Source organism: Rana temporaria, chromosome 2, assembly GCF_905171775.1.
Source record: "Rana temporaria chromosome 2, aRanTem1.1, whole genome shotgun sequence".
NCBI classification, from domain to species: Eukaryota; Metazoa; Chordata; class Amphibia; order Anura; family Ranidae; genus Rana; species Rana temporaria.
Window position 1 is genome coordinate 302,181,994 of NC_053490.1, and position 15,378 is coordinate 302,197,371.

A 15,378-nucleotide genomic window follows, 5' to 3' on the forward strand; every position below is an offset into this window, starting at 1 on the left:
ATTTGTTACTGACTTGTTTCTTGACTACGCTTCTGCTTGATCCCTACCTGCTAGATCTGCTTCCGGACCCAGGCTTGCTCACCCCCTGGTGGGGCTATCCTGAGGACCGTGACCTGGTATTAACACGCAGCAAAGCCCATCTCCACCATCAGGTGAACCGTGTCATCAGCCAGGGTGACCTGTGTGAATACCTGCCCTGTTGCTATAGGTGGTCATTTTAAATTCCCTATTACATTGGTAGAAATCTCCACTATATACTTGCCAAAGATTTCCAGCCACCACTGCCACTGATCCCATCAACCCCCAGCATTGCCACTGATTACCCCCCCCCCCCAGCTTTGCTACTGATCTCAGGAGTCCGAAAATCCCTCACCTCCCTAGATCATTGTGTGCAGGCAGTGAGGAGATGATGTTTTGTAACCTTTAGCAACCAATCAGTGAGCAGTAATTCTGTGCACTAACCTCTTGCAACCAATCATTGAGCGGTAAGGATATGCAGTAACCTCTAGGAATCAGTGAGCAGTAATAATGTGCAGTAACCTCTAGCAACCAATTAGTAAGTGGTAAAGATGTCCAGTAACCTCTAGCATTCAATTAGTGAGCAGTATTGATGTATAGTGATCTCTAGCAACCAATCAACAAGCAGAAGGCATGTGCTGTAACCTCTAGAAAATAAACAGTGAGCCATAATGTGTGCTGTAACCTCTAGCAGCCAGTCAGTGAGCGGTAATGATACACTATAACCTCTGGCAATCAATCGCAATCGCGGCCTGATCTGATTCAGTAAATACATTTTGAGTCTAGCTGCTATTTATTGTATGTCTCAAAGCATGTGGAGAGCGAAATTACATGGAAGAGGGGCCCCAAGAAAATGTTTGCTCAGGGTCCAGTCAATATTAAAGACGGCCTTGAGAGCATCCTTTGCCTTTGTCAACCCCTCCAAATCTCCTGACTCAAAACCCATCTGCCATCCTGCATCCGAGAAAGCTCCACCTGGACACTAAAGAAAGAGGCTGCTTGGCTTAGGCTGCTCAGCCAAGGTTGTTGACACCACACTCCTAAACCCAAGAAAAGTAGTGCCAATAAGATCTACAACAGAGTGTGTAAGCAATTGTTTGCAACCTCTCAAAAAAATTCAGCTCTGGGCCCGCAGGTTCACATGTGCTAGAGTTCGTTCAGCGGTCATCAGATAACTTAAATTTCCACTGTATCAAATAGTATTAAAATTGAAACCAACATGAAATCTTCTGTTCACAAAATGGGGCCTAGCACTAGTTCTGAAGTTTGTTTACTCAATAGAGTTTTCCCCTGGAGGAGGCGTTTCCCTGTGGTACATTACAGTGAAAACTGCCTTCTTAGTCACCATCATTTCAGAGTAATGGGTATGTGAAACTGCTGATCTAAGGGCAAATGGACAATTTAGCCTCTTTTTTACAGATAGAGTGGTCCTTAGTTAGTACACTTTGGACTTTCATTTGAAACAGAATATCATCCTTCTTACTTTTTCATAGAAGGAGCAATTAAAGAGGTTGTAAACCTACACGCTTTTTCACCTTAATGCATTTTATGCATTAAGGTGAAAAACACCTTGCAGTGTCCAGCCCCCCCCCCCCCCCGTTTTACTTACCTGAGCCCCAAATTTTCGTGGGCGCAGTCCCGCGTTGCTCTCTCCACGGGTTCTAGGCTCTTCATAGGGTAGATTGATAGCAGCACAGCCATTGGCTCCCGCTGCTATCGATCAAATCCAATGATGCGGGTGCCGGGGGCAGGGCCGAGTCATACACTCAGCATCTATGGACGCCGAGTGTATGACACCGGAGCATGCCCGGAAGGTAACCCCCTCGAGAGAGAGCTTCCCATAGTGGATTATCTAATGCAGGAGGAGCTCTAAGAGCCACGAGGGACCCCAGAACAGCTGGTTCGGGGCCACTCTGTGCAAAACGAACTGCTCAGTGGAGGTATGACATTTTTTTTTTTAAACCTGAACCTTTAATATCACTTTAAGCCCTTTGGGTATGTCCCTGCAAGTCCCTAAAGGTGTATATAGATGCTACAACATTCTTCAGGACATGTGATAATCTATTCATCATTCCCGTTGGTTGAAGTAAAGCCAGGAAGTGTTTAGTAGGGTTATTCCCTCCCAGCTGGTCAAGACAGTTTCTAATGGCCTACAATTCTAAAGGCTTGGCAGTGCTGGAGGGGGTTTCAGCTCACTCCACATGCAGTGTGCCAGCTTCCTGGGCAGAGGCTGCTCATGTGTCTCCAAAGACAATCTGTAAGGTGGTTTCCTGGTTCTCAATGCATACCTTTATAACCCATTACTGTGTTGAGCTGACCTCTCCTACCACCGTTGGTTTTGGTCGGAAAATTATTTTTTATACAACCTCTGGTAATTACATTTCTCAGTATTCCCACCCTGTGTTGTCTAGTTATTTCCCATACATATGCTGACATGAAGCTGTCAAAAAAGGAAAATGTATTTCATAGTTACTGTATTTTTACCTTCTCCATAACATAACATAACATAGTGTCTCACCCAGTCAGAGTAAGCAAGTTGCATAATTCTGTTGAGGGGGGTGGTTCCCATTTAATGAGGTTGGAGGGGGAGAGGACTGCCTGCACATATGCTGCCATGGAGCTTGTCAGAAAAGGAAATTATGGTAAGTACTAAATCAGTTTTTTGGTAGCTGCCTCTCTATCCATATACAAGCAATGATGTTTTTATAGCTTAAATATTTACTAGTATATGCTTTAGATGTATTGCTAGAATTCTAAAATATTAGGATAAATAAAGAAGTGCACTTTGAACCCCAGCTAATCATGGTGTACACATACCACTGGCTGATATGCTCTTTTCATCTCTTTCTGAGCCAATTCAATAATTATTTTCTAGCACTAGATGGAGCTCAAGATTTAAACTATCTAAGCAGCCAGCATGAGAATTATGACTCAACCAATGTACAACCAAACTATATTTGGCAATAAAAAAAAAGCATTGACTCTATATATACAGTATATATACAGTTGCAAGAAAAAGTATGTGAATCCTTTCTGCACAAATTGGTCATAAAATGTGATCTGATCTTCATCTAAGTCACAAAAATAGACAATCACAGTCTGCTTAAACTAATAACACACAAATAATTCAATGTTACCATGTTTTTATTGAACACACCATGTAAACATTCACAGTGCAGGTGAAAAGAGTATGTGAACACTTGAATTTAATAACTGGTTGAACCTCCTTTGGCAGCAATAACTTCAACCAAACGTTTCCTGTAGTTGCAGATCAGATGTGCACAACGGTCAGGAGTAATTCTTGACCATTCCTCTTTACAGAACTGTTTTAGTTCAGCAATATTCTTGGGATGTCTTATGTGAATCGCTTTCTTGAGGTCATGCCACAGCATCTCAACCAGGGTAAGGTCAGGACTCTGACTGGGCCACTCCAGAAGGCGTATTTTCTTCTGTTTAAGCCATTCTGTTGATTTACTCCTATGCTTTGGGTCGTTGTCCTGTAGCAACACCCATCTTCTGTTGAGCTTCAGGTGGTGGACAGACGGCCTTAAGTTCTCCTGCAAAATGTCTTGATAAACTTGGTAATTTATTTTTCCTTCGATGATAGCAATCCGTCCAGGCCCTGACGCAGCAAAGCAGCCCCAAACCATGATGCCCCCACCACTATACTTCACAGTTGGGATGAGGTTTTGATGTTGGTGTGCTTTTCCCTTTTTTCTCCACACATGGTGTTGTGTGTTTCTTCCAAACAACTCAACATTGGTTTCATCTGTCCACAGAATATTTTGCCAGTACTGCTGTGGAACATCCAGGTGCTCTTGTGCAAACTGTAAATGTGCAGCAATGGTTTATTTTGGACAGCAGTGGCTTCCTCTGTGGTATCCTCCCATGAAATCCATTCTTGTTTAGTGTTTTACGTATCGTAGATTCGCTAACAGGGATGTTAGCATATGCCAGAGGCTTTTGTAAGTCTTTAGCTGACACTCTAGGATTCTTCTTCACCTCATTGAGCAGTGTGCGCTGTGCTTTTGCAGTCATCTTTACAGGACGGCCACTCCTAGGGAGAGTAGCAGCAGTGCTGAACTTTCTCCATTTATAGACAATTTGTCTTACCGTGGACTGATGAACAGCAAGGCTTTTGGAGATACTTTTATAACCCTTTCTAGCTTTATGCAAGTCAACAATTCTTAATCGTAGGTCTTTTGAGAGCTCTTTTGTGCGAGGCATCATTCACATCAGGCAATGCTTCTTGTTAAAGCAGACCCAGAACTGGTGTGTGTTTTTTATAGCGCAGGGCAGCTGTAACCAACACCTCCAATCTCATCTCATTGATTAAACTCCAGTTGGCTGAAACATGGTAATATTTAATTATTTGTGTGTTATTAGTTTAAGCAGACTGTGATTGTCTATTGTTGTGACTTAGATGAAGATCAGATGACATATTATGACCAATTTGTGCAGAAATACATATCATTCCAAAGGGGTTCACATACTTTTTCTTGCAACTGTGTATGTATGTATATGGATAACCAACCACTTGTTAATCTTCTTAACTCATCCTACCCTGACACCTATGCTGAACACCTCTTTTTATTTAGCATGTGCATGCTATACTTAGATGATTCCAGTATATTCAGTAAATATCAGGTTGCTACCAAATTAGCTATGGGCATGCTTCTTTTAACTTCTTTACACCTGACACATTATGTATTACATGCAGATATTTGTTGAAGATTTGGAAATTTATATGGATAGTTTTTGGTCTTGTTTGTTCTTGCTTGGCACCTATTTATCTGTTATTTCCACCTGTGAATGAGAAATGGTTTGCCTGTTTGCCTGAACCCTCTAACTGTCAGTTTTGCAGACAGCTTGGCCTTTTAAAAGGTCTGACAGAATCAACAGGTGAAAATAAAGGAAAAAGTTCAAAAAGAAAGCTAATGCAGCCACCAGGTTTAAAGGGATTGTAAAGGTTCGTGTTTTTTCACCTTAATGCATCCTATGCATTAAGGTGAAAAAACACCTGGCAGTCACCGACCCCCCCAGCCCCCCATTTTACTTACCTGAGCCCGTTCATCTCCTCGGCGCATCCCCACCTTCCTCCTCTCCACGGAGTCCCAGCATTGATTGGATAGATTGATAGCAGCGCAGCCATTGACTCCCACTGCTGTCAATAAAATCCAATGACGCTGGGGCTGAGTCATACACTCAGTGTCTATGGACGCTGAGTGTATGATTTAGGAACACGCCCACAAGGTAACCCCCTCGGGAGAGCGCTTCTTCAAAGGGGTTAACTAATGCGGGGAGGAGCAGCGAGAGCCACCAAGGAACCCCAGAAAAGAATGTTCGGGGCCACTCTGTGCAAAACGAGCTGCACAGTGGAGGTAAGTATGACATGTTTGTTATTTAAAAAAATAATCCTTTAGTGTCTCTTTAAGGATTGGTAAGCAGCAATATATTACATTTTTGTTTTGAGGGTTAATACTGTTTTAAAGAGGAATAAAGTCTAAATTCTAAAGACTACGAGTAGGCAGGTTCTTTACTGCAGAAGAAACATGTATATCTGCAATAAAATAGACCTAAGAGCTATCTGCTCACAGTCTTCTTTGGAATGTACACAAACTGAAAACACTGCACAGTTTACATTCCAGCACAGGTCCAGCCAATGAAGATGGCCATGACCTGGTACTCAGAAGAAGCTGGGTAGAAGATGTGACAAGGGATGTTGGATCGTTGAAGCAAGTATCGCAGACTTTAGTTTTTCCTCATGTACTGCCTGAGTTCTGGGTGTTTGGGGACTCTTTATAGATATGATAGTTTAAATAATTACATTGGAACTAAACTCTCTTATCCTTACAGCCAATGAAGCTTTCATCGTAGCCTCTGTTTTATATGCAGTTGCTGTGATTCTGCACATGTGAACATCTATGACAGCAGCCAGTTGATGGCTTGAATGTTTGGTTAGGAGCTAACATAAGCACACTATTAACTGTGACAGTTATTCACAGCATGCTTTGAATGTACCCAGTTTTGGAAATCAGTGGGTTTAGCTCCACTTTAATTGCAAATTGCAAATTTTCAAGTGTTTGCATTTATTTTTATACCTTCTCTGGATCTTTCCCCAGTCCAAAATCATTCTGATAGGTTATTTAATGTTTACACAAACTAATCTTGTACCTGACAATCGTTACAATACAAGAGCAAACAAAGGGGTATTCTTTGCAATATTATTATTATTATATTATTATACAGGATTTATATAGCACCAACAGTTTACGCAGCACTTTACAACATCAGGGAAGACATTATAGTTACAATACAATTCAATACAGGAAGGATCAGAAGGCCCTGCTCGTTAGAGCTTACAATCTAGAAGGGAGGGTCAAGTGGAACAGAGGGTAGTAGATGTGGGGGGTGATCAGATGGACAAAATTAAAATACAGTTGTTAGATGTGGGTAGGATAGGCTTCTCTGAAGAGGAGGGTTTTCAGGGATCCTCTAAAAGCTAATAGAGAAGGAGATAGACGGATAGTTTGGGGTAAGGAGTTCCATAGGCTTGGAGAGGCTCTGGAAAAGTCCTGTAGACGAGCATGGGAGGAGGTGATGAGAGAGCTAGAGAGCAGGAGGTCTTGAGAAGAATGAAGAGAATGATTAGGTTGGTATTTAGAGACTAGGTCAGTGATGTAGCTGGGGGCAGAATTGTGGATGGCTTTGTAGGTCGTAGTTAGTATTTTGAATTTAATTAGTTGGGCGAGCGGAAGCCAGTGGAGGGATTGACAGAGAGGAGTAGCAGAGACAGAGCAGTTGGTAAGGTGGATAAGACTGGGCGCAGCATTCATGATGGATTGAAGGGGGGTTAGAGTATGCAGCGGTAAACCAATGAGAAGGGAGTTGCAGTAATCAAGGCGAGAGATGACCAGGGAGTGAATTAAGAGCTTTGTGTTGTCATTGGTTAGAAAGGGGCGTATTTTGGAGATGTTGCGAAGGTTGAGGCGGCAAGATTTGGACAGTGATTGAACGTGAGGCTTAAAGGACAGTTCAGAGTCCAGGACTACTCCTAGGACCTTGACATGTGGGGATGGGCTGATAGTTGTGCCATCAATTTTGACAGAGAGATCAGGGGAAGAGGCACGTGGGGGAGGGAAAATGATAAGTTCCGTTTTGGGTAGATTGAGTTTGAGGAAGTGGTGTGACATCCAAAGTGATATATCTGATAGTAAATTAGTGATACGTGAGGAAAATTAAGGAGTGAGTTGAGGGGCAGAGAAATAGATTTGAGTGTCGTCAACATAGAGGAGGTATTGGAAGCCGTGGGAGGCTATCAGCTGACCCAGGGAGGAGGTGTAGATTGAAAATAGGAGGGGTCCAAGAACAGAACCTTGGGGGACCCCAACAGAGAATGGTAGAGAAGAGGAGGAAGTAGAGTTGTAAGTAACGCTGAAGGTGCGGTTGGATAAGTAGGTAGAGAACCAGCGAAGAGTACAGTCACAGAGAGTGAGTTTTTTTAGGAGGAGTGGGTGGTCAACCGTATCGAAGGCGGCAGAGAGGTCCAGGAGTAGGAGCACAGAATAGTGTCCCTTAGTTTTGGCCGTTAGTATATCGTTTGTTAGTTTTAGGAGAGCAGTTTGTGTGGAATGTTGAGGACGAAATCCAGACTGCTATGATATGGTTATTACAATATCTAATGTCATGTTCCCAGCTAAAAGGGCATCATTTTTTTGGCACAGGTACAGGATAGTTCAAAGAGTTTCCCAAATCCTCGGGAGCCCATTGTACCCCAAAATCCACCAAAAGCACCCTAATTCTTCTTTCTTTATTGACTCCAAAACATTTCACCAAAAATTTTAAAACTTAGCTAAAATGTCCAGAATTACACTCATCCCTGTTATTCACTAATTACACTCATCACTGTTATTCACTAGCTTTTGCATTGTAGCTCAATTTCGCCAACTTTTTAGAATACTAAATAGAACAAAATGTTTCCTTACCCTCGGAAAAGATACCAAGTACACAATATTATCAATGCAAGGAAACCTGCACTAAAATGTCAAAGCTAAAACTAGCTAATTCACATCTAGAGTATAGATATTAGTAAAGGTATATAAGGAATACCAGATGGTAGTCTTACCCATTTTCACCACCAATGTACAGTGGCATAAGCCCCAGGAATCTAACCCTTACAAACGTAGGCCTTGATCACAAGTTGGATAATCCTTCCACTGAGGCTTATTTTAAAGCCTTTATAACAAAACAGTTTAGTTCTCTGCAAGGGCAAGGGGACACAGAAATAGAATCTCACAGGCCTGACTACAATGAACATGGTGACAAAAATTCACAGGCAGGTGAGAAAGATGACCACTCTGCATCCTCTCCGTCCTCCACAATAGGAAAAATACCCTTTTTTTGTTGTTCCACTATAGCCTTCCTCCCACTGCCCTTATCACCAGGACACAAATTACATGTCCCTACTCCTGCCCCTCCTGGAATCTTCCCATTGTGAAAATGTTTTGGTACAATTCATGGAGGCCCCAACTAAAAATGATGCTCTGTTGGACCTGAACCATGCAGAGCTTGTTACTAATGTTCATATAACCACTTAACCACATTTGGCTGGCCAAAGGCACTTTTTGCGATTCGGCAATGCATCGCTTTAACAGACAATTGCGCAGTCGTGCGACGTGGCTCCCAAACAAAATTGACATTCTTTTTTTTCCCACAAATATAGCTTTCTTTTGTTAGTATTTGATCACCTCTGCGGTTTTTATTTTTTGCACTATAAACAAAAATATAGTGTAATTTTTTTAAAAAAAGCACTATTTTTTACTTTTTGCTATAATAAATATCCCCCAAAAAATATAAAAACATATTTTTTCCTCAGTTTAGGCCGATACGTATTCTTCTATATATTTTTGGTAAAAAAAATGTACAATAAGCGTTTATTGATTGGTTTGCGCAAAAGTTATAGCGTCTACAAAATAGGGGATAGTTTAATGGCATTTTTATTATTTTTTTTTACTAGTAATGGCAGCGATCAGCGATTTTTATCATGACTGCGACATTATGACAGACACATTGGACATGGATCAGTGCTGTAAAAATGACATTGGCAGCAAAGGGGTTTACCAGTAGGGGGTGCTGAAGGGGTTAAGTATGTCCTAGGGAGTGCTTCTAACTGTAGGGGGATGGGCTGTGTGTGACACGACACTGATCACCGCTCCCGATTACAGGGAGCGGTGATCAGTGTCCTGTCACTAGGAAGAATGGGGAAATGCTTGTTTACATCAGCATTTCCCCGTTCTTCCTCTCCCCTCTCCATGAGACGATTGCGGGTATCCTCGCAGACATCGAGTCCGCGGGACCCGTGGTCGGACTCACGGAGCTCGGGGTGGGTGTGCGCGCGTGCCGCCAGTGGCGCGCATGAGCCCACAATAGCGCATCTTAAAGGGGACGTATATATACGTTGATCTGCCCACAGGAGTCAGTCATTGTGTTGACGTATATATGCCTGAGCCGGTCCTTCATCTGGGTAGCAGGGACCATAACATGATTTCATTTAATGTTAGCTGTAAGCAACAAACACATATGGGAAAGATAAAAATAAAAACTTTAAGGCCTCGTACACACGACCGAGTTTCTCGGCAAAAACCAGCAAGAAGCTTGCTGGGTTTTTTTTTTGCTGAGGAAACCGGTCGTGTGTACACTTTTCGACGAGGAAACCGTCCAGGATCTCGTCGGGCCAAAAAGAAAGCATGTCTTCTTTTTCCTCGACGGGAATGGGAAAATTTGGCTCGCCAAGATCCTCGGCGGCTTTGCAAGGAACTCAACGAGCAAAACGATGTGTTTCGCCCGTCGAGTTCCTCGGACGTGTGTACGAGGCTTCAGAAAGCAAATTTTCCAAGGATGAGGGCTGCTTTCCAAGACTTATGCAGCGTACACACCATCACTTTATGTGATGAAAAAAAAACGTAATTTTTTGTGAAGTAAAAAACGACATTTTTGAAACTTCAATTTTCAAAAACGACGTTGCCTACACACCATCGTTTTTTCACAATGCTCTAGCAAAGCGCGGTTACGTTCAGCACTTTTTTCCACTGAAGCTCGCTTCATAACTAGCTTCTGAGCATGCGTGGGTTTAAAAACGTCATTTTAAACGTCGTTTTTGCTACACACAGTGATTTTTTGTGAAACATAAAATGACGTTTTGAAAAATGAAACAAAAAATTGAAGCATGCTTCAATTTTTTTTTTTCGTTTTTCACAAGACATAAAACAACGTCTTCCCCCACACACGGTCATTTAAATTGACATTTTTAAAAACGTTGTTTTTTTTCATCACATAAAGTGATGGTGTGTATGCGGCATTAGACTGGGAGGGAATATTGACATTGATGAACACAGAAGAGAAATGGGAATTCTTCAAAGCGATTTTATGTGAACTCACTGCAAAGTATATTGCCATTGGCAATAAGTTTAAAAGGTTAAAAATGAAACCTATGTGGCTCACAGACAAAGTTAACCACTACTGCAGCAGAAAGTCACAGCTGGGCAAAACTACGTTACCTCATATTGCTTCGCCTTTTGGCCACTAGGGGCGTGCGTGCCCGCAGCATGTACCTGCACTCATGAACGCTCGTGACAGAGCGAGAACCGGGATCTGTGTGTGTACACACAAATCCCAGTTATCTCAGGGGAGAGGAGAGAGATTGTGTGTTCATACAAAGTATGAACACCGATCTTTCTCTTGTCAGTCCCATCCCCCCTACAGTTAGAACACACCTAGGGAACACAGTTAACCCCCTGATCGCCCCCTAGTGTTAAACCCTTCCCTGCCAGTGACATTTATACAGTAAAGAAAAAATAATAATACAAATGCCATAAATCTATCCCCTAACTTGTAGACGCTGTAACTTTTGCGCAAACCAATCAATGTACGCTTATTGTGTTTTTTTTTTACCAAATATATGTAGAAGAATACATATCGGCCTAAATTGAGGAAAAATATATATATTTTTTAAATGTGGGATGTTTATTATAGCAAAAAGTAAAATATATTGTGTTTTTTTCAAAATTGTTGCTCTTCTTTTGTTTCTAGTGCAAAAAATAAAAACTGCAGAGGTGATCAAATGCCACCAAAAGAAAGTTCTATGTGTGGAAAAAAAAGGACGTCAATTTTGTTTAGGTACATTGTTGCACGACCTCGCAATTGTCAGTTAAAGCTACGCAGTGCCGTATCACAAAACATGGCCTGGTCATTGAGCAGCCAAATCATCCAGGGCTGAAGTGGTTAAAAAAGCTATAAAAGGCCCTTTATAAAATATAAAAATGAAGGAACACTATCATTGTTTAAATTTTACAAAGAATATAACAGAATATGTAAAAAGGAAATCATGGACGCTAAACTTCAAAACGAACGGCAGATTGCGAGAGATAGTAGTACAAACCCCAAAAAATTATTCAAATTAGTAAAAAGGCCCTTTACAAAATAATATAGAGTGGATGACTGGGGACAAAAAGAAGGCAAATGTATTAAATACTTTCTTCAGCTCTGTGTATACAAAGGAGCATGGGGGAGCTCATATCCATAATGGGGGTTGTACTGACACAGCCCCAAATCCACAATGGCTCAAAAGTGATATGGTCCAAAAATATTTAGACAGAATAGAGGTGGATAAAGCACCTGGACCAGAAGGCATCCACTCACGGATTCTAAAAGAATTGAGGCCTATCATTTCAAAGCCATTGTATCCAATTTTTAGGGACTAGTTAATGACTGGAATAGTGCCACTGGATTGGCGTAAGTCTTAAAGTCTTTACCAAGTAACTATAGACCTGTTAGTTTAACTTCTATATTTTAGAAGATACTGGAAAGTTAATCAAAAGACCACATCGATGAGTTCTCGCTGAAAAAAATAATAATCATTTTATGCAACAGACAGCATGGATTCATGAAAGGCAGAAGTTGTCACCTGATTTCTTTTTATGAGGAGGTAAGTAAAACCTTGGACATGTTATACTTGGATTTTGCAAAACGTTTGACACAGTTCCCCACACATGGCTAATGTGTAAGGTAAAGTCTACAGTAGGCTTGGAAAGATCTGTTTGTAAATAGATAAAAAAACTGGCTAAAAGACCAAATTCAGAGTAGTGGCTAATGATTCATACGCTGAATAGTCTGTGGTTATCAGTGGTGTACACCAAGGTTCAGTGTTGGGACCCTTACTTTTTAATATCTTTATAAATGATATAGGGTCTGGGTTTATCTTGAAAGGTTTCAAGTTGCATATACTTCTGTTTATATATTTACAGCTAACTTTCCCCCTGAAGATGACCATAAAGGTCGAAATGCGTCTGGGATTCGTCATGTTACAACATTTCTTGTTAAACTGTTAATGTTGGTGTTTTCACTCTGCACTATTGAACATCATGTTGTATGATATAGCCAGTATCTTTTGCTTTTTGATCATAACATGTTATCATTATTATATTAATAAATAACTATTTATTTCATCTTATACTGTTTACCTGACTACATTGCTGTTACAAAGCCCCACGGGGTAAATTTCCCATTTTTCAATGTGTAAGGTAAAGCCTACAGTAGTCTTGGAAAGATCCGTTTGTAAATAGATAAAAAACTGGCTAAAAGACCAAATTCAGAGTAGTGGCTAATGATTCATACTCTGAATGGTCTGTGGTTATCAGTGGTGTACCCCAAGGTTCAGTGTTGGGACCCTTACTTTTTAATATCTTTATAAATTATATAGGGTCTGGGTTTAATTGGGCAACTATGTGGCAAATGAGGTTTAGTGTTGATAAATGTAAATTGATTTACTTGGTGGCTAAGAATATGCATGCATCCTACATACTAGGGGGGGGGGGGGTACAAGTGGGGGGATTCATAGTGGAGAAGGATCTGGGGGTTTTGGTAAATAAAACGCTCAATAATAGCATGCAATGCCATGCTGCGGGTTCCAAAGCGAGCAATCCTTTCTTGTATTAAGAGAGGTATGGACATCAGAGAGAGAGAGAGACATAATTTTGCTCCTGTAGAAATTATTAGTAAGACCTTATCTGGAATATGCAGTTCAGTTTTGGGCACCAGTTTACAAAAAGGATATTGGGGAACTGGAGAAAGTGCAGAGAAGGGCAACCAAACTGATAAGAGGTATGGAGGAGCTCAGCTATGGGGAAGGATTAGAGAAACTGAATTTATTCTCTCTTGAGAAGAGGAGATTACGGGGGATATGGTCAACATGTACAAATACACAAGGGGTACATACTGTATGGTAAACTTGGTGTTGAGTTATTCACCTTAACCACTTAAGACCCAGACCTTTAGGCAGCTAAAGGACCCGGCCAGGTTTTGCGATTCGACACTGCGTCGCTTTAACAGACAATTGTGCGGTCGTGCGACGTGGCTCCCAAACAAAATTGGCGTCCTTTTTTTCCACAAATAGAGCTTTCTTTTGGTGGTATTTGATCACCTCTGCGGTTTTTATTTTTGGCGCTATAAACAAAAATAGAGCGACAATTTTGAAAAAAAATGCAATATTTTTTACTTTTTGCTATAATAAATATCCCCCAAAAATATATAAAAAAACATTTTTTTTCCTCAGTTTAGGCCGATACATATTCTTCTACCTATTTTTGGTTAAAAAAATCGCAATAAGCGTTTATCGGTTGGTTTGCGCAAAATTTATAGCGTTTACAAAATAGGGGATAGTTTTGTTGCATTTTTATAAATTATTTTTCTTTTTTTACTACTAATGGCGGCGATCAGCGATTTTTTTTCGTGACTGCGACATTATAGCGGACACTTCGGACAATTTTGACACATTTTTGGGACCATTGTCATTTTCACAGCAAAAAATGCCTTTAAAATGCATTGTTTACTGTGAAAATGACAATTGCAGTTTGGGAGTTAACCACAAGGGGTCGCTGATGGGGTTATGTGTGACCTCATGTGTGTTTACAACTGTAGGGGGGTGTGGCTGTAGGTGTGACATCATCGATCGTGTATCCCTATAAAAGGGATCACACGATCGATGCCGCCGTCACAGTGAAGAACGGGGGAAGCTGTGTTTACACACAGCTCTCCCCGTTCTTCAGCTCCGGGGACTGATCGCGGGACTCCAGCGGCGATCGGGTCCCGTGGTCCCGGTCACGGAGCTTCGGACCGGGTCGTGGGCGCGTGCCCGCGACCCACGGCTGGGTACTAGCACAGGACGTACCTATACGTGCATGTGCCCAGCCATGCCATTCTGCCGACGTAAATGTGCAGGAGGCGGTCCTTAAGTGGTTAAGGTCATCACAAAGGACAAGGGGGCACTCTTCATGCCTAGAGGAAAAGAGATTTAATTTCCGAATACGGAAAGGTTTGTTCACAATAAGAGCTGTGAAAATGTGGACTAGACTCCCTCCAGAGGTTGTTCTGACCAGCTCATTAGATTGCTTTAAGAAAGACCTGTATTCTTTATCAAATGTACATAATATAACTGGGTACTAACATTTATAGGTAAAGTTGATCCAGGGAATATGTGATTGCCTCTCAGGGGATCGGGAATGTTTTTCCCTGCGGCAGCAAGTTGGATCAAGCTTTCTTTTTTTTTTGTCTTCCTCTGGATCAACTGTGGGTATTGGTTTGTGTATATGAGATTGTATGATTGAGATATACAGTTGTGTTCAAAATTATTCAACCCCCCAATGCTGTAAAGGGTTTTAGGGAATTTAGTGTACATTTGTAATTGTATTCAGAATGAAATCCTACAAGGACTTCTTAAAGAAGCATATGCAACTAAAATGACATCAATCGGTTTTGTAATACAGTAGTAAATATTTATTTTGTGAATTCTTCATTTACACAATTATTCAACCCCTTAAAGACTACCACTCTGAGGAACAGAGGTTCATTGAAGTTCAATTTCAATCAGGTATTGAAAACACCTGTGGATGTCAAGGAGCAGCAATAAAGCCTAATAAGCATTAATTAGGCAGCTTTAAAATGACTGTGATACTCAGCTCCTTCTAGACATTTACTGGTGTGGTTACAAACATGGTGAGGTCAAGAGAATGGTCCGGGAAGACAAGAGAAGAGGTGATTACTCTTCACAGGAAGGGCAATGGCTATAAGAAGATTGCAAAGATGTTAAACATACCAAAAGACACCATAGGAAGCATCATTCCCAAATTCAAGGCAAAGGGCACTGTTGAAACGCTACCTGGTCGTGGCAGAAAGAAGATGCTGACTTCGACTGCTGTGCGCTACCTGAAGCGTAGAGTGGAGAAAAGTCCCCGTGTGACTGCTGAGGAACTGAGAAAATATTTGTCAGATGTGGGTACTGAAGTTTCTGCTCAGACAATACAGCGC

General features: G+C 41.3%; 1 protein-coding gene across 6 annotated transcripts in view; it reads right to left on the reverse strand.

The window, feature by feature from the left end:
* DLGAP3 (DLG associated protein 3) overlaps nucleotides 1-15,378 on the reverse strand; it is a 626,246-nt gene that overhangs the window by 37,983 nt on the left and 572,885 nt on the right. The gene's annotated exons all lie outside the window — the stretch shown is intronic.